Source organism: Lissotriton vulgaris, chromosome 12 (assembly GCF_964263255.1).
Source record: "Lissotriton vulgaris chromosome 12, aLisVul1.2, whole genome shotgun sequence".
In the NCBI taxonomy this organism is placed as follows: domain Eukaryota; kingdom Metazoa; phylum Chordata; class Amphibia; order Caudata; family Salamandridae; genus Lissotriton; species Lissotriton vulgaris.
In genome coordinates, this window is record NC_141700.1 from 445,854,995 (window position 1) to 445,879,826 (window position 24,832).

Here is a 24,832-nt window from a genome sequence, read left to right on the forward strand (position 1 = left end):
GTTTTAGAACTTAGAACCATTAATGTTTTTTCCATGTGTTTTAGCAATAAATAACAATTCATCACCTATATGCAATTGATTCATTTAATCATTCTATCAGCTTCCCCTCAAAGGAAATATAGAGATACACATGATACAGAAGAAAATACATCTATTTTCAACATTAAAGGAGCATCAAGTATTGGCTTGGAGACTGATTGAAAATATGTCCTTGGCATTTTTAACTTTTTGCTCTAAAGACTAAACTAATAGGCTCACTAAATATATAGCATACTATTGAAGAAATAGCAGATGATGAAGTGCTACCGATTGTTAACCCGGGATAGTTGGAAAGCTTATATTCAGCTGTTTACATTCATACTATCTTTATATTATATCAACAAGACAAAACAAAAATGACCTCAATGAATTGCAATAAATAAGAGATTTAGTTACTTGGCGTTAGAACTTAGAACCATTAATAGATATTCCAGGAGCTTTCAGAATAATAATTAATTCTACAACTATATCAAATGTATTCATCCAATCCTTCAAGCAGCGTTTCATCCAAGGTGATAAACAGTCAAAAATGAGACAAAAGAAAAATTAATCTTTTTACAATCAATTAAACTTGGCCTGTACAGGGATAGAACCTGTGACCTTGGTGTAATTAGCACCACACTCTAACCATCTGAGCTAACAGGCCTTTTTGCACAAAATCCTGGAGGTCCAGCATATGAAGAAGTGCTAATGATAGTTAACCCGGGAGATTTGGAAAGCTTAATTTCAGAGGTTTACCATGAAGTTATAAATATATAATATCAACATGAAGAAACTAATATGACTTTAAAATAATTACAATACAAAAGAGATGTTCATACTTAGTGTTAGAACTTAGAACCATTAATGTTTTTTCCACGTGTTTTAGCAATAAATAACAATTCATCACCTATATGCAATTGATTCATTTAATCATTCTATCAGCTTCCCCTCAAAGGAAATATAGAGATACACATGATACAGAAGAAAATACATCTATTTTCAACATTAAAGGAGCATCAAGTATTGGCTTGGAGACTGATTGAAAGTATGTCCTTGGCATTTTTAACTTTATGCTCTAAAGACTAAACTAATAGGCTCAAAAAAAATATATAGCATACTATTGAAGAAATAGCAGATGATTAAGTGCTACCGATTGTTAACCCGGGATAGTTGGAAAGCTTATATTCAGCTGTTTACATTCATACTATCTTTATATTTCATCAACAAGACAAAACAAAAATGACCTCAATAAATTGCAATAAATAAGAGTTTAAGTTACTTGGCGTTAGAACTTAGAACCATTAATAGATATTCCAGGAGCTTTCAGAATAATAATTAATTCTACAACTATATCAAATGTATTTATCCAATCCTTCAAGCAGTGTTTGATCCAAGGTGATAAACAGTCAAAAATGAGACACAAGAAAAATTAATTTTTTTTCAAACAATTAAACTTGGCCTGTACAGGGATCGAACCTGTGACCTTGGCGTTATTAGCACCACACTCTAACCATCTGAGCTAACAGGCCGTTCTGCACAATTTCCTGGAAGTCCAGCATATGAAGAAGTGCTAATGATAGTTAACCCGGGAGATTTGGAAAGCTTAATTTCAGAGGTTTACCATGAAGTTATAAATATATAATATCAACATGATGAAACTAATATGACTTTAAAAAAATTACAATACAAAAGAGATGTTCATACTTAGTGTTAGAACTTAGAACCATTAATGTTTTTTCCATGTGTTTTAGCAATAAATAACAATTCATCACCTATATGCAATTGATTCATTTAATCATTCTATCAGCTTCCCCTCAAAGGAAATATAGAGATACACATGATACAGAAGAAAATACATCTATTTTCAACATTAAAGGAGCATCAAGTATTGGCTTGGAGACTGATTGAAAATATGTCCTTGCTATTTTTAACTTTTTGCTCTAAAGACTAAACTAATAGGCTCACTAAATATATAGCATACTATTGAAGAAATAGCAGATGATGAAGTGCTACTGATTGTTAACCCGGGATAGTTGGAAAGCTTATATTCAGCTGTTTACATTCATACTATCTTTATATTACATCAACAAGACAAAACAAAAATGACCTCAATGAATTGCAATAAAGAAGAGATTTAGTTACTTGGAGTTAGAACTTAGAACCATTAATAGATATTCCAGGAGCTTTCAGAATAATAATTAATTCTACAACTATATCAAATGTATTCATCCAATCCTTCAAGCAGTGTTTGATCCAAGGTGATAAACAGTCAAATATGAGACACAAGAAAAATTAATCTTTTTTCAAACAATTAAACTTGGCCTGTACAGGGATCGAACCTGTGACCTTGGCGTTATTAGCACCACGCTCTAACCATCTGAGCTAACAAGCCGTTTTGCACAATTTCCTGGAAGTCCAGCATATGAAGAAGTGCTAATGATAGTTAACCCGGGAGATTTGGAAAGCTTAATTTCAGAGGTTTACCATGAAGTTATAAATATATAATATCAACATGAAGAAACTAATATGACTTTAAAAAAATTACAATACAAAAGAGATGTTCATACTTAGTGTTAGAACTTAGAACCATTAATGTTTTTTCCATGTGTTTTAGCAATAAATAACAATTCATCACCTATATGCAATTGATTCATTTAATCATTCTATCAGCTTCCCCTCAAAGGAAATATAGAGATACACATGATACAGAAGAAAATACATCTATTTTCAACATTAAAGGAGCATCAAGTATTGGCTAGGAGATTGATTGAAAGTATGTCCTTGGCATTTTTAACTTTATGCTCTAAAGACTAAACTAATAGGCTCAATAAATATATAGCATACCATTGAAGAAATAGCAGATGATGAAGTGCTATCGATTGTTAACCCGGGATAGTTGGAAAGCTTATATTCAGCTGTTTACATTCATACTATCTTTATATTTCATCAACAAGACAAAACAAAAATGACCTCAATAAATTGCAATAAATAAGAGTTTAAGTTACTTGGCGTTAGAACTTCGAACCATTAATAGATATTCCAGGAGCTTTCAGAATAATAATTAATTCTACAACTATATCAAATGTATTTATCCAATCCTTCAAGCAGTGTTTGATCCAAGGTGATAAACAGTCAAAAATGAGACACAAGAAAAATGTATCTTTTTTCAAACAATTAAACTTGGCCTGTACAGGGATCGAACCTGTGACCTTGGCGTTATTAGCACCACGCTCTAACCATCTGAGCTAACAGGCCGTTTTGCACAATTTCCTGGAAGTCCAGCATATGAAGAAGTGCTAATGATAGTTAACCCGGGAGATTTGGAAAGCTTAATTTCAGAGGTTTACCATGAAGTTATAAATATATAATATCAACATGAAGAAACTAATATGACTTTAAAAAAATTACAATACAAAAGAGATGTTCATACTTAGTGTTAGAACTTAGAACCATTAATGTTTTTTCCATGTGTTTTAGCAATAAATAACAATTCATCACCTATATGCAATTGATTCATTTAATCATTCTATCAGCTTCCCCTCAAAGGAAATATAGAGATACACATGATACAGAAGAAAATACATCTATTTTCAACATTAAAGGAGCATCAAGTATTGGCTTGGAGACTGATTGAAAATATGTCCTTGGCATTTTTAACTTTTTGCTCTAAAGACTAAACTAATAGGCTCACTAAATATATAGCATACTATTGAAGAAATAGCAGATGATGAAGTGCTACCGATTGTTAACCCGGGATAGTTGGAAAGCTTATATTCAGCTGTTTATATTCATACTATCTTTATATTTCATCAACAAGACAAAACAAAAATGACCTCAATAAATTGCAATAAATAAGAGATTAAGTTACTTGGCGTTAGAACTTAGAACTATTAATAGATATTCCAGGAGCTTTCAGAATAATAATTAATTCTACAACTATATCAAATGTATTTATCCAATCTTTCAAGCAGTGTTTGATCCAAGGTGATAAACAGTCAAAAAGGAGACACAAGAAAAATGAATCTTTTTTCAAACAATTAAACTTGGCCTGTACAGGGATCGAACCTGTGACCTTGGCGCTATTAGCACCACGCTCTAACCATCTGAGCTAACAGGCCGTTTTGCACAATTTCCTGGAAGTCCAGCATCTGAAGAAGTGCTAATGATAGTTAACCCGGGAGATTTGGAAAGCTTAATTTCAGAGGTTTACCATGAAGTTATAAATATATAATATCAACATGAAGAAACTAATATGACTTAAAAAAAATTACAATACAAAAGAGATGTTCATACTTAGTGTTAAAACTTAGAACCTTTAATGTTTTTTCCATGTGTTTTAGCAATAAATAACAATTCATCACCTATATGCAATTGATTCATTTAATCATTCTATCAGCTTCCCCTAAAAGGAAATATAGAAATACACATGATACAGAAGAAAATACATCTATTTTCAACATTAAAGGAGCATCAAGTATTGGCTTGGAGACTGATGAAAATATGTCCTTGGCATTTTTAACTTTTTGCTCTAAAGACTAAACTAATAGGCTCACTAAATATATAGCATACTATTGAAGAAATAGCAGATGATGAAGTGCTACTGATTGTTAACCCGGGATAATTGGAAAGCTTATATTCAGCTGTTTACATTCATACTATCTTTATATTTCATGAACAAGACAAAACAAAAATGACCTCAATAAATTACAATAAATAAGAGATTAAGTTACTTGGCGTTAGAACTTAGAACCATTAATAGATATTCCAGGAGCTTTCAGAATAATAATTAATTCTACAACTATATCAAATGTAATTATCCAATCCTTCAAGCAGCGTTTGATCCAAGGTAATAAACAGTCAAGAATGAGACACAAGAAAAAATTAATCTTTTTTCAAACAATTAAACTTCGCCTGTATAGGGATCGAACCTGTGACCTTGGCGTTATTAGCACCACGCTCTAACCATCTGAGCTAACAGGCCATTTTGCATAAACTCCTGGAAGTCCAGCATATGAAGAAGTGCTAATGATAGTTAACCCGGCAGATTTGGAAAGCTTAATTTCAGAGGTTTACCATGAAGTTATAAATATATAATATCAACATGAAGAAACTAATATGACTTTAAAAAAATTACAATACAAAAGAGATGTTCATACTTAGTGTTAGAACTTAGAACCATTAATGTTTTTTCCATGTGTTTTAGCAATAAATAACAATTCATCACCTATATGCAATTGATTCATTTAATCATTCTATCACCTTCCCCTCAAAGGAAATATAGAGATACACATGATACAGAAGAAAATACATCTATTTTCAACATTAAAGGAGCATCAAGTATTGGCTTGGAGACTGATTGAAAATATGTCCTTGGCATTTTTAACTTTTTGCTCTAAAGACTAAACTAATAGGCTCACTAAATATATAGCATACTATTGAAGAAATAGCAGATGATGAAGTGCTACCGATTGTTAACCCGGGATAGTTGGAAAGCTTATATTCAGCTGTTTACATTCATACTATCTTTATATTTCATCAACAAGACAAAACAAAAATGACCTCAATAAATTGCAATAAATAAGAGATTAAGTTACTTGGCGTTAGAACTTAGAACTATTAATAGATATTCCAGGAGCTTTCAGAATAATAATTAATTCTACAACTATATCAAATGTATTGATCCAATCTTTCAAGCAGTGTTTGATCCAAGGTGATAAACAGTCAAAAATGAGACACAAGAAAAATGAATCTTTTTTCAAACAATTAAACTTGGCCTGTACAGGGATCGAACCTGTGACCTTGGCGTTATTAGCACCACGCTCTAACCATCTGAGCTAACAGGCCGTTTTGCACAATTTCCTGGAAGTCCAGCATCTGAAAAAGTGCAAATGATAGTTAACCCGGGAGATTTGGAAAGCTTAATTTCAGAGGTTTACCATGAAGTTATAAATATATAATATCAACATGAAGAAACTAATATGACTTTAAAAAAATTACAATACAAAAGAGATGTTCATACTTAGTGTTAAAACTTAGAACCATTAATGTTTTTTCCATGTGTTTTAGCAATAAATAACAATTCATCACCTATATGCAATTGATTCATTTAATCATTCTATCAGCTTCCCCTAAAAGGAAATATAGAGATACACATGATACAGAAGAAAATACATCTATTTTCAACATTAAAGGAGCATCAAGTATTGGCTTGGAGACTGATGAAAATATGTCCTTGGCATTTTTAACTTTTTGCTCTAAAGACTAAACTAATAGGCTCACTAAATATATAGCATACTATTGAAGAAATAGCAGATGATGAAGTGCTACTGATTGTTAACCCGGGATGGTTGGAAAGCTTATATTCAGCTGTTTACATTCATACTATCTTTATATTTCATCAACAAGACAAAACAAAAATGACCTCAATGAATTGCAATAAAGAAGAGATTTAGTTACTTGGAGTTAGAACTTAGAACCATTATTAGATATTCCAGGAGCTTTCAGAATAATAATTAATTCTACAACTATATCAAATGTATTCATCCAATCCTTCAAGCAGAGTTTGATCCAAGGTGATAAACAGTCAAAAATGAGACACAAGAAAAATTAATCTTTTTTCAAACAATTAAACTTGGCCTGTACAGGGATCAAACCTGTGACCTTGGCGTTATCAGCACCACGCTCTAACCTTCTGAGCTAACAAGCCATTTTGCACAAATTCCTGGAAGTCCAGCATGTGAAGAAGTGCTAATGATAGTTAACCCGGGAGATTTGGAAAGCTTAATTTCAGAGGTTTACCATGAAATTATAAATATATAATATCAACATGAAGAAACTAATATGACTTTAAAAAAATTACAATACAAAAGAGATTTTCATACTTAGTGTTAGAACTTAGAACCATTAATGATTTTTCCATGTGTTTTAGCAATAAATAACAATTCATCACCTATATGCAATTGATTCAACTAATCATTCTATCAGCTTCCCCTCAAAGGAAATATAGACATACACATGATACAGAAGAAAATACATCTATTTTCAACATTAAAGGAGCATCAAGTATTGGCTTGGAGACTGATTGAAAATATGTCCTTGCTATTTTTAACTTTTTGCTCTAAAGACTAAACTAATAGGCTTACTAAATATATAGCATACTATTGAAGAAATAGCAGATGATGAAGTGCTACTGATTGTTAACCCGGGATAGTTGGAAAGCTTATATTCAGCTGTTTACATTCATAATATCTTTATATTTTATCAACAAGACAAAACAAAAATGACCTCAATGAATTGCAATAAATAGGAGATTTAGTTACTTGGCGTTAGAACTTAGAACCATTAATAGATATTCCAGGAGCTTTCAGAATAATATTTAATTCTACAACTATATCAAATGTATTCATCCAATCCTTCAAGCAGCGTTTCATCCAAGGTGATAAACAGTCAAAAATGAGACAAAAGAAAAATTAATCTTTTTACAAACAATTAAACTTGGCCTGTACAGGGATAGAACCTGTGACCTTGGTGTTATTAGCACCATGCTCTAACCATCTGAGCTAACAGGCTTCCCCTCAAAGGAAATATAGAGATTCACATGATACAGAAGAAAATACATCTATTTTCAACATTAAAGGAGCTTCAAGTATTGGCTTGGAGACTGATTGAAAGTATGTCCTTGGCATTTTTACCTTTATGCTCTAAAGACTAAACTAATAGGCTCACTAAATATATAGCATACTATTGAAGAAATAGCAGATGATGAAGTGCTACTGATTGTTAACCCGGGATAATTGGAAAGCTTATATTCAGCTGTTTACATTCATACTATCTTTATATTTCATCAACAAGACAAAACAAAAATGACCTCAATGAATTGCAATAAATAAGAGATTTAGTTACTTGGCGTTAGAACTTAGAACCATTAATAGATATTCCAGGAGCTTTCAGAATAATAATTAATTCTACAACTATATGAAATATATTCATCCAATCCTTCAAGCTCCGTTTGATCCAAGGTGATAAACAGTCAAAAATGAGACACAAGAAAAATTTATCTTTTTACAAACAATTAAACTTGGCCTGTACAGGGATCGAACCTGTGACCTTGGCGTTATTAGCACCACGCTCTAACCATCTGAGCTAACAGGCCGTTTTGCACAATTTCTTGGAAGTCCAGCATCTGAAGAAGTGCTAATGATAGTTAACCCGGGAGATTTGGAAAGCTTAATTTCAGAGGTTTACCATGAAGTTATAAATATATAATATCAACATGAAGAAACTAATATGACTTTAAAAAAATTACAATACAAAAGAGATGTTCATACTTAGTGTTAAAACTTAGAACCATTAATGTTTTTTCCATGTGTTTTAGCAATAAATAACAATTCATCACCTATATGCAATCGATTCATTTAATCATTCTATCAGCTTCCCCTAAAAGGAAATATAGAGATACACATGATACAGAAGAAAATACATCTATTTTCAACATTAAAGGAGCATCAAGTATTGGCTTGGAGACTGATGAAAATATGTCCTTGGCATTTTTAACTTTTTGCTCTAAAGACTAAACTAATAGGCTCACTAAATATATAGCATACTATTGAAGAAATAGCAGATGATGAAGTGCTACTGATTGCATTCATACTATCTTTATATTTCATCAACAAGACAAAACAAAAATGACCTCAATGAATTGCAATAAAGAAGAGATTTAGTTACTTGGAGTTAGAACTTAGAACCATTAATAGATATTCCAGGAGCTTTCAGAATAATAATTAATTCTACAACTATATCAAATGTATTCATCCAATCCTTCAAGCAGTGTTTGATCCAAGGTGATAAACAGTCAAAAATGAGACACAAGAAATATTAATCTTTTTTCAAACAATTAAACTTGGCCTGTGCAGGGATCAAACCTGTGACCTTGGCGTTATCAGCACCACGCTCTAACCTTCTGAGCTAACAAGCCATCTTGCACAAATTCCTGGAAGTCCAGCATGTGAAGAAGTGCTAATGATAGTTAACCCGGGAGATTTGGAAAGCTTAATTTCAGAGGTTTACCATGAAATTATAAATATATAATATCAACATGAAGAAACTAATATGACTTTAAAAAAATTACAATACAAAAGAGATTTTCATACTTAGTGTTAGAACTTAGAACCATTAATGTTTTTTCCATGTGTTTTAGCAATAAATAACAATTCATCACCTATATGCAATTGATTCAACTAATCGTTCTATCAGCTTCCCCTCAAAGGAAATATAGACATACACATTATACAGAAGAAAATACATCTATTTTCAACATTAAAGGAGCATCAAGTATTGGCTTGGAGACTGATTGAAAGTATGTCCTTGGCATTTTTACCTTCATGCTCTAAAGACTAAACTAATAGGCTCACTAAATATATAGCATACTATTGAAGAAATAGCAGATGATGAAGTGCTACTGATTGTTAACCCGGGATAATTGGAAAGCTTATATTCAGCTGTTTACATTCATATGGCTGAGATACCCGCCACCCCCTCTCAACACAATCCCCAAAAGGAGGGAAACCGGAAACAGTTCTTAAAGTTTTTGGATGTGGGATGGAGTGACCATCCCGGCCGTATTTATTAAAACAAAAAATTAAAACATTAAACGTTTTCATGTTATGTACAATTTCATTATCACGTTACGATGTTTGGCTAACCTTAACATAATCTCTAATACAGAGGTTCTCCTAGCCGAACTAGCATCCTACAAAAACATTCTCTAAGAACACTGAAATTGTACATCCTAACGTTTAAGGGCCAACGGCAAGGTCATAACCGGTGTCAAGATCCCTAACCAGACTTACCCCTCCCACTTGGGAGGGGCGACAGCACAGAGGCTTACCTCAAGTGCAACTACTAACAATTTCCCTTGACTTGACGGGGGCACTTAAGACTCGACGCCATTTAAAGGTCGTTCGAACACTTGTGTGTGGTATCTAGAAGGTATCGTTGACCTCTCCCCACCCCACACAACTTACCGCATCTGCCGTCGCAGATGACCCTGGCCCCGGGAAATTCCCCAGGAGGGGGCTGTAACCCCTCCTACAAAGGAAGGGGCCTTGACCGCCTTTCCTTTACTTCCGGTGACCCGCCCTTAGACGGGACCGCCTCCCCACTGAGGGGCCAATGGCCACCTCTCCCGAGCGCTCCCATCCGTGTTGGGTGACGCCCACTCATAGGGATCTACCAATTAGTGCTCACCGATCATGACCTTACCGCCTACCAAAAAATAAATACGACAATTCTTAAACCTATGAAAACATTGGTCACTACGACCGAAAGAGCATGCTAGAAATGCAACACTACATCAAAACATTTTAATCGTAACAACCTAGACGGTATTCACCATACTTTATTATGATTAACCACAAACTGATACTGTCACAGCCTGTAAACGAAATGGAAAAACCAACTTATAAATTCACTTTATTGCACAACAACTTGCTGTCCTCAGGGGCTGGTGGGTGGGTCAAAATTGGCTCTTCGTTCCGTCCCGAGCTCACGTGTAGCGAGGAGGTGCAGCTTCGGAGCACAAGAACAAGAGGACGTCTTCTGGTCTTGCGCCTTCTTTTATCCGTCTTCAGGGCGGGCGAAAACCCGCCCCTGCCCGCCCCGAGGGCGTGGCTGGCTGCGTCGGTGTCTAGGCCAGCCCACTCTAGGGCGGGAAAAAGCGCGCCCCGGCTACGCCGCTCCGGGCATACCAGCCGAGACGCGCCTCCCGCCCAAAAATGGCTTCCCGGGGGGATCGAGGCACTCAGCCATACGTTCGGGGGGACCGAGTGGTCGCCCCTTTCCATATGGCTGAGATACCCGCCACCCCCTCTCAACACAATCCCCAAAAGGAGGGAAACCGGAAACAGTTCTTAAAGTTTTTGGATGTGGGATGGAGTGACCATCCCGGCCGTATTTATTAAAACAAAAAATTAAAACATTAAACGTTTTCATGTTATGTACAATTTCATTATCACGTTACGATGTTTGGCTAACCTTAACATAATCTCTAATACAGAGGTTCTCCTAGCCGAACTAGCATCCTACAAAAACATTCTCTAAGAACACTGAAATTGTACATCCTAACGTTTAAGGGCCAACGGCAAGGTCATAACCGGTGTCAAGATCCCTAACCAGACTTACCCCTCCCACTTGGGAGGGGCGACAGCACAGAGGCTTACCTCAAGTGCAACTACTAACAATTTCCCTTGACTTGACGGGGGCACTTAAGACTCGACGCCATTTAAAGGTCGTTCGAACACTTGTGTGTGGTATCTAGAAGGTATCGTTGACCTCTCCCCACCCCACACAACTTACCGCATCTGCCGTCGCAGATGACCCTGGCCCCGGGAAATTCCCCAGGAGGGGGCTGTAACCCCTCCTACAAAGGAAGGGGCCTTGACCGCCTTTCCTTTACTTCCGGCGACCCGCCCTTAGACGGGACCGCCTCCCCACTGAGGGGCCAATGGCCACCTCTCCCGAGCGCTCCCATCCGTGTTGGGTGACGCCCACTCATAGGGATCTACCAATTAGTGCTCACCGATCATGACCTTACCGCCACAGGTCCGGATAGTTGACCGGCTATCCGGACCCCCCACAAAACTCCTACCTAAAGGTCATGTTTTAAAGATTTTAACCAGGCTAGGAAGTCTCCTATGAGTAACTCATTCCCCGCCCTCGACAAATGCACACCATCCCCCAGATACATACTGTCACCATTAATACAATTATGCGAGATCGAATGCAATGTCTTGGAACGGAACAACCTACTCACTTTGTTATTCAATTTTTTAACAGAATGATTCAAAGCAGGGATCGAGATAGCCCCCCGCCACACTTTTCGTGGGATCATATGAGACCATGCAATTAGGCACCCCGGAACTCTCCTCGCTAACCAACTTACCGTGGAAAGCATAGCCTCCAGGAGAAGTCGTCTACCGGTGGTGACCAAATCATTGCCCCCCAAATGCACTATGACTATGGACGGCGGTGACCTCATCCGCTCTAACAAGCCCTCAAAAAATTCCTGAAACTGGTCAATACAGAGACCGCCCCTTCCGTAGAAGGACACTCTGTACCCGTATTCCCCAGGTACGTGAACCATGTCACCTGCTTTGAATACGTCTGCAGCCCGTCTCACGTATGAGTGGCCCACGACCCAAACCTCCTTCCTCACAGCCGGTGACGTGCGACCGCTGACCAGGTGTTGGGTCGACTGCTCAGTCTGCCCTGCCGCGTAGGCTTGCGCAACTGAAAACAAACAAAAGACAAGAGGCGTGAGTACATGATTACAGCTTCACAACATGTGCAATCGCACGTACCTCTTATAACAATTGGAGGACCAGCGCCCCACACGTTTCACTTGTTCTACATTAAGACCCCTGGCTGTAGCTTCAGTGGCAGCCCCTATACGAAAGGAGTGGGTCCCAAATTCGCCCGGGTCCAAGCCCGCTGCGGCAATGGCTATTGCAAGCACCCGTTGAAACTGAAACCTCGTCAGCGGGGTGGCGTCTGCATGCCTCAACAATGTCCCCCCCCATGATGCCACCCTTCGTGCTAGGTAATCTTCTAAGCACTGTACCGGACACATGGATGACTCGGGGTTCCTGCGAATGATCGTGCAGTCCCCTCTCCCATCTTGGTCAGTCTTGGACCTGAGAAAGGAGACAATCATCGCATCACCCCTGATCTGGACATGCTCCCTGCACAAGCCCCCCGCCACATCCTGTTTGTTCCTTGCAACTAGCTCACTAACTCTCATAGCCCCGTGAAATGCCAGCGTAAATGCAGTCCGGAACAAACAGGTCTCGAACGGGGACGAGCATGTGTTCGGGAGTGTGACCAGTAACTGGGACAACCTGTCTAGACCTATCGGTCGTCGTACGTCTACTCTGCAACCCTCTAGACGTTGCCACCCACGTAGCGCTTTCTGTACCGTGAAAGACGCTGTTGGGTCCAGGATGCCATGGGCCCTGGCAACAAAGGAAATGGCGGCACGATGCCTTTGGGCCGTAGCCACCGATTTCCCAGCCCTACGTAAGGACATCAGAAAAAGTACTACCAACTCTTCCTGACCCCAAAGTCCCCCTCTCTCTGCCCCCAAAAAGGCTAAATAGGCCTGGAACGCCCCTTCATATGCCTTCCTTGTCCTGGGTGCTAGACTCTCTCCCACGAGGTGACGAAGTTCGGGGCACCGAGAGACCAGAGAGCTTCGGGGAAGGGTGCCGGCTCCGGGTCCGCTGAAGGAAGGAAACCCGAGAAAGCCTGCATGTGAAAACGAGACAGTGCATCAGCAGCCTGATTCATCACCCCTGGGACATGTTTTGCTCTGAATACCACGTTCAGTTGCATACACAGTAAGACAATTTCTTTGAGGAGCCTCAAAATCAATTTACAACGGGCTGCCTGACTATTGATGCATTCTACCACGGTCATATTGTCGGACCAGAACACAACAGAATGATCTCTGAACCCTTCTGGCCAGGTTCTCAGGGCCACCAGAATGGGAAATAGTTCAAGGAAAGCGATGTTACTTGTCAGCCCCTTCTCGTGCCACCATAGGGGCCACTTTTGTGCCGACCATTTTGTGCCGAAGATGGCGCCAAAACCTACGCTTCCTGCTGAATCTGTCCATAGCCCAAGCTCTTCAGAGGACACGGCTGGCTTGTTCCAGACGACCCGGCCATTGAAGTCCGCCAAGAATGCTAACCAAATCCGCATGTCCTGGCGGACCTCAGCCGATAACCTTGTGCGATGATGGCCCTCCTTTAGGCCAACCATCGCTTGGGCAATTGAGCGGGAAAAGGGGCGAGCCATTGGTATCACCCTCAAGGCAAAGTTCAACTTTCCCACTAACTGTTGCAACTGATGCAGTGTAACTTTGGATGCATTTAAACATACTTGGAGGGCTGCCCTGAATTTCGACACTTTGCTAGCTGGTAAACGGAAGCACCCCTCCCTTGAGTCCAACTCGATCCCCAAAAACTCGAGGCAAGTCGTGGGACCCATAGTTTTACCTGGTGCCAATGGCACGCCAAGATGATCCATTAACACACAGAATTCAGATAAGGCCTGGGCACATTCGGGATTACCGGCGGGGCCAAGGAACAGAAAGTCGTCAAGGTAGTGCATTACATTTCGGAAACCCGTTTTCTTAGTGAACACCCATTGCAGGAAAGTACTGAATTGCTCGAAGTAAGCACATGATATAGAACATCCCATTGGCATACACCTATCCATGTAAAATGACCCCTGGAACCCGAATCCCAGAAGACGCTGATCGTCTGGGTGTACCGGGAGCAACCGGAACGCTGACTCGATATCAGATTTCGCCATCAACGTCCCGTGCCCCAGGCGATCCAAGATGGCTACCGCCTCATCAAAAGATGCGTATCGCACCGAACAAACTTCTGGATCAATTGCGTCGTTCACCGAAAGACCATGTGGAGCAGATAGATTATGGATCAAACGAAACTCACCCGGGTCCTTCTTGGGGACCACCCCTAACGGAGAACAAACGAAATCTGGTACCGGGGGTTCACTAAACGGGCCGGCGACCCGTCCCCGGCTAACCTCTTTCAGAATTTTTTCTTGCACTACAGATGCATGTTGTAAAACGGAGAGTTGATTTTTGCACATCCCTACACCCTGAAAGTCCCCTACCGGGATGCGGAAACCATGTGTAAAACCGTTCCGCAGCACCCCGGCAGAAGTACGATCCGGGTATTCGCTGAGCCAGGGAATCATTGCCAAGGTATCAATCGGGGTTGGTAAAGGCGCCCCTTGGCCTAGCTTAGACCTGTTTGGCGCCTCCCTTACCCCCATTCTCACCCGTTCTGGCTCTGCACGATGACTCAGGATGGGACGACCCACACGTACTACACTCATGTTTGAATTTACACGATCCCGGAGGCCTAGTACATTTCCCCTTGTTGAAATTAAAACAGAAACCCTTTCTCCCTGTATTGCCTGCGGGCCTCGACTGGTCGTCGGTGCTCGTACTTGGTCGAAAGGGCGTCCCCACATTTTGGCGGGAGTAATCAACAACAGTGCTCCCGACCAATGGCATTCTTAACATTCCCGATTCTTTCATTTTATCCCATGATAAAGAATCGTAACAATCCCAAGTCAAACTCTTGTTATGTTCCTTTTCTTTCCTGAACAGATTGTCATAACAAAACCAATGGTTACCTTGATACGCTGTCGAGTAACCCATAATTCGTGATTGATAAACGGGAAACTCAGGAAGCAACTCGGGCCTACGTTCCCCCAAAATCGATGTGAAAATACCCCATGCATTGCCCCAGTTGCCAATGTTCTCATTTACCTTAAAGGCGGCCATCTTTGCGCGCCAAACACTCGGATGCATTAAGTCCTTCTGACTTTTCACATGCTCCACATCATAATGATCAACAAGCAGGGAAAAAATATTCACGTACTCCCCCGCCCAGATCTTTTCCTTTATAGCTAAAGGCACATGTTGCCCTAATCTCTCTCTACGAGAAGGTGCTGACTCGTCCCTTGCAATCGGCAATGGCCGCTTACCTGCACCGGACGCAGCTTCTGCCGCTTGCGGCTTGTCTATCCCCGCCAACGGCGTAGCCACTCTAGCTGCTTCTTTCTTCTCACGAAGCCCTTGTATCAGCGCCTGTGCCTCGGCAGCCGTGGCGCCATCACTACTATCCCCCAACCATGCTGCTAGCTGTGCTGCCAGCTCGGGGGGCATATCTTCTTTGGATGTCGGGGTGACGACAACGGGGATTGGATTCCCCTCCCTCGGTACTGGGGTCGGCGCCTCGAGCGGGGCAGAGGGAACCGGGACGGCCCCACCGGCTGGAACCTTTCTCGGCCTCTTAGGTCTCCCTCCAGCCGGCGCAGGGCCCGAACCCTCCTCCCCATCTCGCTCCGCCAACCGTTTCTTTATGTCGGACACTTCTTTGCAAAGGGCCCGCACCATCTGGTCGGTCGTCATTCTCTTTGCGCCTTTCTTGGGCATCTCTCCGAGGAAGTATCTGGAAGACAAAGAAAAAGATCAAAACGCTCAAAATTGGCTCTTCGTTCCGTCCCGAGCTCACGTGTAGCGAGGAGGTGCAGCTTCGGAGCACAAGAACAAGAGGACGTCTTCTGGTCTTGCGCCTTCTTTTATCCGTCTTCAGGGCGGGCGAAAACCCGCCCCTGCCCGCCCCGAGGGCGTGGCTGGCTGCGTCGGTGTCTAGGCCAGCCCACTCTAGGGCGGGAAAAAGCGCGCCCCGGCTACGCCGCTCCGGGCATACCAGCCGAGACGCGCCTCCCGCCCAAAAATGGCTTCCCGGGGGGATCGAGGCACTCAGCCATACGTTCGGGGGGACCGAGTGGTCGCCCCTTTCCATACTATCTTTATATTTCATCAACAAGACAAAACAAAAATGACCTCAATGAATTGCAATAAATAGGAGATTTAGTTACTTGGAGTTAGAACTTAGAACCATTAATAGATATTCCAGGAGCTTTCAGAATAATAATTAATTCTACAACTATATCAAATGTATTTATCCAATCCTTCAAGCAGCGTTTGATCCAAGGTGATAAACAGTCAAAAATTAGACACAAGAAAAATTAATCTTTTTACAAACAATTAAACTCGGCCTGTACAGGGATTGAACCTGTGACCTTGGCGTTATTAGCACCACGCTCTAACCATCTGAGCTAACAGGCCGTTTTGCACAAATTCCTGGAGGTCCAGCATATGAAGAAGTGCTAATGATAGTTAACCCGGGAGATTTGGAAAGCTTAATTTCAGAGGTTTACCATGAAGTTATAAATATATAATATCAACATGAAGAAACTAATATGACTTTAAAATAATTACAATACAAAAGAGATGTTCATACTTAGTGTTAGAACTTAGAACCATTAATGTTTTTTCCACGTGTTTTAGCAATAAATAACAATTCATCACCTATATGCAATTGATTCATTTAATCATTCTATCAGCTTCCCCTCAAAGGAAATATAGAGATACACATGATACAGAAGAAAATACATCTATTTTCAACATTAAAGGAGCATCAAGTATTGGCTTGGAGACTGATTGAAAGTATGTCCTTGGCATTTTTAACTTTATGCTCTAAAGACTAAACTAATAGGCTCAATAAATATATAGCATACTATTGAAGAAATAGCAGATGATGAAGTGCTACCGATTGTTAACCCGGGATAGTTGGAAAGCTTATATTCAGCTGTTTACATTCATACTATCTTTATATTTCATCAACAAGACAAAACAAAAATGACCTCAATAAATTGCAATAAATAAGAGTTTAAGTTACTTGGCGTTAGAACTTGAGCTTTCAGAATAATAATTAATTCTACAACTATATCAAATGTATTTATCCAATCCTTCAAGCAGTGTTTGATCCAAGGTGATAAACAGTCAAAAATGAGACACAAGTAAAATTAATTTTTTTTCAAACAATTAAACTTGGCCTGTACAGGGATCGAACCTGTGACCTTGGCGTTATTAGCACCACACTCTAACCATCTGAGCTAACAGGCCGTTCTGCACAACTTCCTGGAAGTCCAGCATATGAAGAAGTGCTAATGATAGTTAACCCGGGAGATTTGGAAAGCTTAATTTCAGAGGTTTACCATGAAGTTATAAATATATAATATCAACATGATGAAACTAATATGACTTTAAAAAAATTACAATACAAAAGAGATGTTCATACTTAGTGTTAGAACTTAGAACCATTAATGTTTTTTCCATGTGTTTTAGCAATAAATAACAATTCATCACCTATATGCAATTGATTCATTTAATCATTCTATCAGCTTCCCCTCAAAGGAAATATAGAGATACACATGATACAGAAGAAAATACATCTATTTTCAACATTAAAGGAGCATCAAGTATTGGCTTGGAGACTGATTGAAAATATGTCCTTGGCATTTTTAACTTTTTGCTCTAAAGACTAAACTAATAGGCTCACTAAATATATAGCATACTATTGAAGAAATAGCAGATGATGAAGTGCTACCGATTGTTAACCCGGGATAGTTGGAAAGCTTATATTCAGCTGTTTACATTCATACTATCTTTATATTTCATCAACAAGACAAAACAAAAATGACCTCAAAAAAATGCAATAAATAAGAGATTAAGTTACTTGGCGTTAGAACTTAGAACTATTAATAGATATTCCAGGAGCTTTCAGAATAATAATTAATTCTACAACTATATCAAATGTATTTATCCAATCTTTCAAGCAGTGTTTGATCCAAGGTGATAAACAGTCAAAAAGGAGACACAAGAAAAATGAATCTTTTTTCAAACAATTAAACTTGGCCTGTACAGGGATCGAACCTGTGACCTTGGCGTTATTAGCACCACGCTCTAACCATCTGAGCTAACAGGCCGTTTTGCACAATTTCCTGGAAGTCCAGCATCTGAAGAAGTGCTAATGATAGTTAACCCGGGAGATTTGGAAAGCTTAATTTCAGAGGTTTACCATGAAGTTATAAATATATAATATCAACATGAAGAAACTAATATGACTTAAAAAAAATTACAATACAAAAGAGATGTTCATACTTAGTGTTAAAACTTAGAACCTTTAATGTTTTTTCCATGTGTTTTAGCAATAAATAACAATTCATCACCTATATGCAATTGATTCATTTAATCATTCTATCAGCTTCCCCTAAAAGGAAATATAGAGATACACATGATACAGAAGAAAATACATCTATTTTCAACATTAAAGGAGCATCAAGTATTGGCTTGGAGACTGATGAAAATATGTCCTTGGCATTTTTAACTTTTTGCTCTAAAGACTAAACTAATAGGCTCACTAAATATATAGCATACTATTGAAGAAATAGCAGATGATGAAGTGCTACTGATTGTTAACCCGGGATAATTGGAAAGCTTATATTCAGCTGTTTACATTCATACTATCTTTATATTTCATGAACAAGACAAAACAAAAATGACCTCAATAAATTACAATAAATAAGAGATTAAGTTACTTGGCGTTAGAACTTAGAACCATTAATAGATATTCCAGGAGCTTTCAGAATAATAATTAATTCTACAACTATATCAAATGTAATTATCCAATCCTTCAAGCAGCGTTTGATCCAAGGTAATAAACAGTCAAGAATGAGACACAAGAAAAAATTAATCTTTTTTCAAACAATTAAACTTCGCCTGTATAGGGATCGAACCTGTGACCTTGGCGTTATTAGCACCACGCTCTAACCATCTGAGCTAACAGGCCATTTTGCATAAACTCCTGGAAGTCCAGCATATGAAGAAGTGCTAATGATAGTTAACCCGGCAGATTTGGAAAGCTTAATTTCAGAGGTTTACCATGAAGTTATAAATATATAATATCAACATGAAGAAACTAATATGACTTTAAAAAAATTACAATACAAAAGAGATGTTCATACTTAGTGTTAGAACTTAGAACCATTAATGTTTTTTCCATGTGTTTTAGCAATAAATAACAATTCATCACCTATATGCAATTGATTCATTTAATCATTCTATCAGCTTCCCCTCAAAGGAAATATAGAGATACACATGATACAGAAGAAAATACATCTATTTTCAACATTAAAGGAGCATCAAGTATTGGCTTGGAGACTGATTGAAAATATGTCCTTGGCATTTTTAACTTTTTGCTCTAAAGACTAAACTAATAGGCTCACTAAATATATAGCATACTATTGAAGAAATAGCAGATGATGAAGTGCTACCGATTGTTAACCCGGGATAGTTGGAAAGCTTATATTCAGCTGTTTACATTCATACTATCTTTATATTTCATCAACAAGACAAAACAAAAATGACCTCAATAAATTGCAATAAATAAGAGATTAAGTTACTTGGCGTTAGAACTTAGAACTATTAATAGATATTCCAGGAGCTTTCAGAATAATAATTAATTCTACAACTATATCAAATGTATTGATCCAATCTTTCAAGCAGTGTTTGATCCAAGGTGATAAACAGTCAAAAATGAGACACAAGAAAAATGAATCTTTTTTCAAACAATTAAACTTGGCCTGTACAGGGATCGAACCTGTGACCTTGGCGTTATTAGCACCACGCTCTAACCATCTGAGCTAACAGGCCGTTTTGCACAATTTCCTGGAAGTCCAGCCTCTGAAGAAGTGCTAATGATAGTTAACCCGGGAGATTTGGAAAGCTTAATTTCAGAGGTTTACCATGAAGTTATAAATATATAATATCAACATGAAGAAACTAATATGACTTAAAAAAAATTACAATACAAAAGAGATGTTCATACTTAGTGTTAAAACTTAGAACCTTTAATGTTTTTTCCATGTGTTTTAGCAATAAATAACAATTCATCACCTATATGCAATTGATTCATTTAATCATTCTATCAGCTTCCCCTCAAAGGAAATATAGAGATACACATGATACAGAAGAAAATACATCTATTTTCAACATTAAAGGAGCATCAAGTATTGGCTTGGAGACTGATTGAAAATATGTCCTTGGCATTTTTAACTTTTTGCTCTAAAGACTAAACTAATAGGCTCACTAAATATATAGCATACTATTGAAGAAATAGCAGATGATGAAGTGCTACCGATTGTTAACCCGGGATAGTTGGAAAGCTTATATTCAGCTGTTTACATTCATACTATCTTTATATTTCATCAACAAGACAAAACAAAAATGACCTCAATAAATTGCAATAAATAAGAGATTAAGTTACTTGGCGTTAGAACTTAGAACTATTAATAGATATTCCAGGAGCTTTCAGAATAATAATTAATTCTACAACTATATCAAATGTATTTATCCAATCTTTCAAGCAGTGTTTGATCCAAGGTGATAAACAGTCAAAAAGGAGACACAAGAAAAATGAATCTTTTTTCAAACAATTAAACTTGGCCTGTACAGGGATCGAACCTGTGACCTTGGCGTTATTAGCACCACGCTCTAACCATCTGAGCTAACAGGCCATTTTGCACAATTTCCTGGAAGTCCAGCATCTGAAGAAGTGCTAATGATAGTTAACCCGGGAGATTTGGAAAGCTTAATTTCAGAGGTTTACCATGAAGTTATAAATATATAATATCAACATGAAGAAACTAATATGACTTAAAAAAAATTACAATACAAAAGAGATGTTCATACTTAGTGTTAAAACTTAGAACCTTTAATGTTTTTTCCATGTGTTTTAGCAATAAATAACAATTCATCACCTATATGCAATTGATTCATTTAATCATTCTATCAGCTTCCCCTAAAAGGAAATATAGAGATACACATGATACAGAAGAAAATACATCTATTTTCAACATTAAAGGAGCATCAAGTATTGGCTTGGAGACTGATGAAAATATGTCCTTGGCATTTTTAACTTTTTGCTCTAAAGACTAAACTAATAGGCTCACTAAATATATAGCATACTATTGAAGAAATAGCAGATGATGAAGTGCTACTGATTGTTAACCCGGGATAATTGGAAAGCTTATATTCAGCTGTTTACATTCATACTATCTTTATATTTCATGAACAAGACAAAACAAAAATGACCTCAATAAATTACAATAAATAAGAGATTAAGTTACTTGGCGTTAGAACTTAGAACCATTAATAGATATTCCAGGAGCTTTCAGAATAATAATTAATTCTACAACTATATCAAATGTAATTATCCAATCCTTCAAGCAGCGTTTGATCCAAGGTAATAAACAGTCAAGAATGAGACACAAGAAAAAATTAATCTTTTTTCAAACAATTAAACTTCGCCTGTATAGGGATCGAACCTGTGACCTTGGCGTTATTAGCACCACGCTCTAACCATCTGAGCTAACAGGCCATTTTGCATAAACTCCTGGAAGTCCAGCATATGAAGAAGTGCTAATGATAGTTAACCCAGCAGATTTGGAAAGCTTAATTTCAGAGGTTTACCATGAAGTTATAAATAAATAATATCAACATGAAGAAACTAATATGACTTTAAAAAAATTACAATACAAAAGAGATGTTCATACTTAGTGTTAGAACTTAGAACCATTAATGTTTTTTCCATGTGTTTTAGCAATAAATAACAATTCATCACCTATATGCAATTGATTCATTTAATCATTCTATCAGCTTCCCCTCAAAGGAAATATAGAGATACACATGATACAGAAGAAAATACATCTATTTTCAACATTAAAGGAGCTTCAAGTATTGGCTTGGAGACTGATTGAAAATATGTCCTTGGCATTTTTAACTTTTTGCTCTAAAGACTAAACTAATAGGCTCACTAAATATATAGCATACTATTGAAGAAATAGCAGATGATGAAGTGCTACCGATTGTTAACCCGGGATAGTTGGAAAGCTTATATTCAGCTGTTTACATTCATACTATCTTTATATTTCATCAACAAGACAAAACAAAAATGACCTCAATAAATTGCAATAAATAAGAGATTAAGTTACTTGGCGTTAGAACTTAGAACTATTAATAGATATTCCAGGAGCTTTCAGAATAATAATTAATTCTACAACTATATCAAATGTATTGATCGAATCTTTCAAGCAGTGTTTGATCCAAGGTGATAAACAGTCAAAAATGAGACACAAGAAAAATGAATCTTTTTTCAAACAATTAAACTTGGCCTGTACAGGGATCGAACCTGTGACCTTGGCGTTATTAGCACCACGCTCTAACCATCTGAGCTAACAGGCCGTTTTGCACAATTTCCTGGAAGTCCAGCATGTGAAGAAGTGCTAATGATCGTTAACCCGGGAGATTTGGAAAGCTTAATTTCAGAGGTTTACCATGAAATTATAAATATATAATATCAACATGAAGAAACTAATATGACTTTAAAAAAATTACAATACAAAAGAGATTTTCATACTTAGTGTTAGAACTTAGAACCATTAATGTTTTTTCCATGTGTTTTAGCAATAAATAACAATTCATCACCTATATGCAATTGATTCAACTAATCATTCTATCAGCTTCCCCTCAAAGGAAATATAGACATACACATGATACAGAAGAAAATACATCTATTTTCAACATTAAAGGAGCATCAAGTATTGGCTTGGAGACTGATTGAAAATATGTCCTTGCTATTTTTTACTTTTTGCTCTAAAGACTAAACTAATAGGCTCACTAAATATATAGCATACTATTGAAGAAATAGCAGATGATGAAGTGCTACTGATTGTTAACCCGGGATAGTTGGAAAGCTTATATTCAGCTGTTTACATTCATAATATCTTTATATTTCATCAACAAGACAAAACAAAAATGACCTCAATGAATTGCAATAAATAGGAGATTTAGTTACTTGGCGTTAGAACTTAGAACCATTAATAGATATTCCAGGAGCTTTCAGAATAATATTTAATTCTACAACTATATCAAATGTATTCATCCAATCCTTCAAGCAGCGTTTCATCCAAGGTGATAAACAGTCAAAAATGAGACAAAAGAAAAATTAATCTTTTTACAAACAATTAAACTTGGCCTGTACAGGGATAGAACCTGTGACCTTGGTGTTATTAGCACCATGCTCTAACCATCTGAGCTAACAGGCTTCCCCTCAAAGGAAATATAGAGATTCACATGATACAGAAGAAAATACATCTATTTTCAACATTAAAGGAGCTTCAAGTATTGGCTTGGAGACTGATTGAAAGTATGTCCTTGGCATTTTTACCTTTATGCTCTAAAGACTAAACTAATAGGCTCACTAAATATATAGCATACTATTGAAGAAATAGCAGATGATGAAGTGCTACTGATTGTTAACCCGGGATAATTGGAAAGCTTATATTCAGCTGTTTACATTCATACTATCTTTATATTTCATAAACAAGACAAAACAAAAATGACCTCAATGAATTGCAATAAATAAGAGATTTAGTTACTTGGCGTTAGAACTTAGAACCATTAATAGATATTCCAGGAGCTTTCAGAATAATAATTAATTCTACAACTATATGAAATATATTCATCCAATCCTTCAAGCTCCGTTTGATCCAAGGTGATAAACAGTCAAAAATGAGACACAAGAAAAATTTATCTTTTTACAAACAATTAAACTTGGCCTGTACAGGGATCGAACCTGTGACATTGGCTTTATTAGCACCACGCTCTAACCATCTGAGCTAACAGGCCGTTTTGCACAATTTCCTGGAAGTCCAGCATCTGAAGAAGTGCTAATGATAGTTAACCCGGGAGATTTGGAAAGCTTAATTTCAGAGGTTTACCATGAAGTTATAAATATATAATATCAACATGAAGAAACTAATATGACTTTAAAAAAATTACAATACAAAAGAGATGTTCATACTTAGTGTTAAAACTTAGAACCATTAATGTTTTTTCCATGTGTTTTAGCAATAAATAACAATTCATCACCTATATGCAATCGATTCATTTAATCATTCTATCAGCTTCCCCTAAAAGGAAATATAGAGATACACATGATACAGAAGAAAATACATCTATTTTCAACATTAAAGGAGCATCAAGTATTGGCTTGGAGACTGATGAAAATATGTCCTTGGCATTTTTAACTTTTTGCTCTAAAGACTAAACTAATAGGCTCACTAAATATATAGCATACTATTGAAGAAATAGCAGATGATGAAGTGCTACTGATTGCATTCATACTATCTTTATATTTCATCAACAAGACAAAACAAAAATGACCTCAATGAATTGCAATAAAGAAGAGATTTAGTTACTTGGAGTTAGAACTTAGAACCATTAATAGATATTCCAGGAGCTTTC

General features: G+C 37.5%; 9 non-coding genes across 9 annotated transcripts; all 9 read right to left on the reverse strand.

Moving 5' to 3' along the window:
- Window positions 1-3,202: 3,202 nt before the first annotated feature.
- TRNAI-AAU (transfer RNA isoleucine (anticodon AAU)) lies at window positions 3,203-3,276 on the reverse strand. Its single transcript has one exon. It is a non-coding gene; the product is annotated as a tRNA-Ile (tRNA).
- Window positions 3,277-5,791: 2,515 nt separating this feature from the next.
- TRNAI-AAU (transfer RNA isoleucine (anticodon AAU)) lies at window positions 5,792-5,865 on the reverse strand. The gene has a single exon. It is a non-coding gene; the product is annotated as a tRNA-Ile (tRNA).
- A 788-nt stretch (window positions 5,866-6,653) lies between these two features.
- TRNAI-GAU (transfer RNA isoleucine (anticodon GAU)) lies at window positions 6,654-6,727 on the reverse strand. Its single transcript has one exon. It is a non-coding gene; the product is annotated as a tRNA-Ile (tRNA).
- A 1,372-nt stretch (window positions 6,728-8,099) lies between these two features.
- TRNAI-AAU (transfer RNA isoleucine (anticodon AAU)) lies at window positions 8,100-8,173 on the reverse strand. Its single transcript has one exon. It is a non-coding gene; the product is annotated as a tRNA-Ile (tRNA).
- Window positions 8,174-8,921: 748 nt separating this feature from the next.
- Window positions 8,922-8,995, reverse strand: TRNAI-GAU (transfer RNA isoleucine (anticodon GAU)). Its single transcript has one exon. It is a non-coding gene; the product is annotated as a tRNA-Ile (tRNA).
- Window positions 8,996-18,379: 9,384 nt separating this feature from the next.
- Window positions 18,380-18,453, reverse strand: TRNAI-AAU (transfer RNA isoleucine (anticodon AAU)). Its single transcript has one exon. It is a non-coding gene; the product is annotated as a tRNA-Ile (tRNA).
- A 1,652-nt stretch (window positions 18,454-20,105) lies between these two features.
- On the reverse strand, window positions 20,106-20,179 carry TRNAI-AAU (transfer RNA isoleucine (anticodon AAU)). The gene has a single exon. It is a non-coding gene; the product is annotated as a tRNA-Ile (tRNA).
- Window positions 20,180-20,968: 789 nt separating this feature from the next.
- On the reverse strand, window positions 20,969-21,042 carry TRNAI-AAU (transfer RNA isoleucine (anticodon AAU)). Its single transcript has one exon. It is a non-coding gene; the product is annotated as a tRNA-Ile (tRNA).
- A 1,652-nt stretch (window positions 21,043-22,694) lies between these two features.
- TRNAI-AAU (transfer RNA isoleucine (anticodon AAU)) lies at window positions 22,695-22,768 on the reverse strand. Its single transcript has one exon. It is a non-coding gene; the product is annotated as a tRNA-Ile (tRNA).
- Between the last annotated feature and the right edge of the window lie 2,064 nt (window positions 22,769-24,832).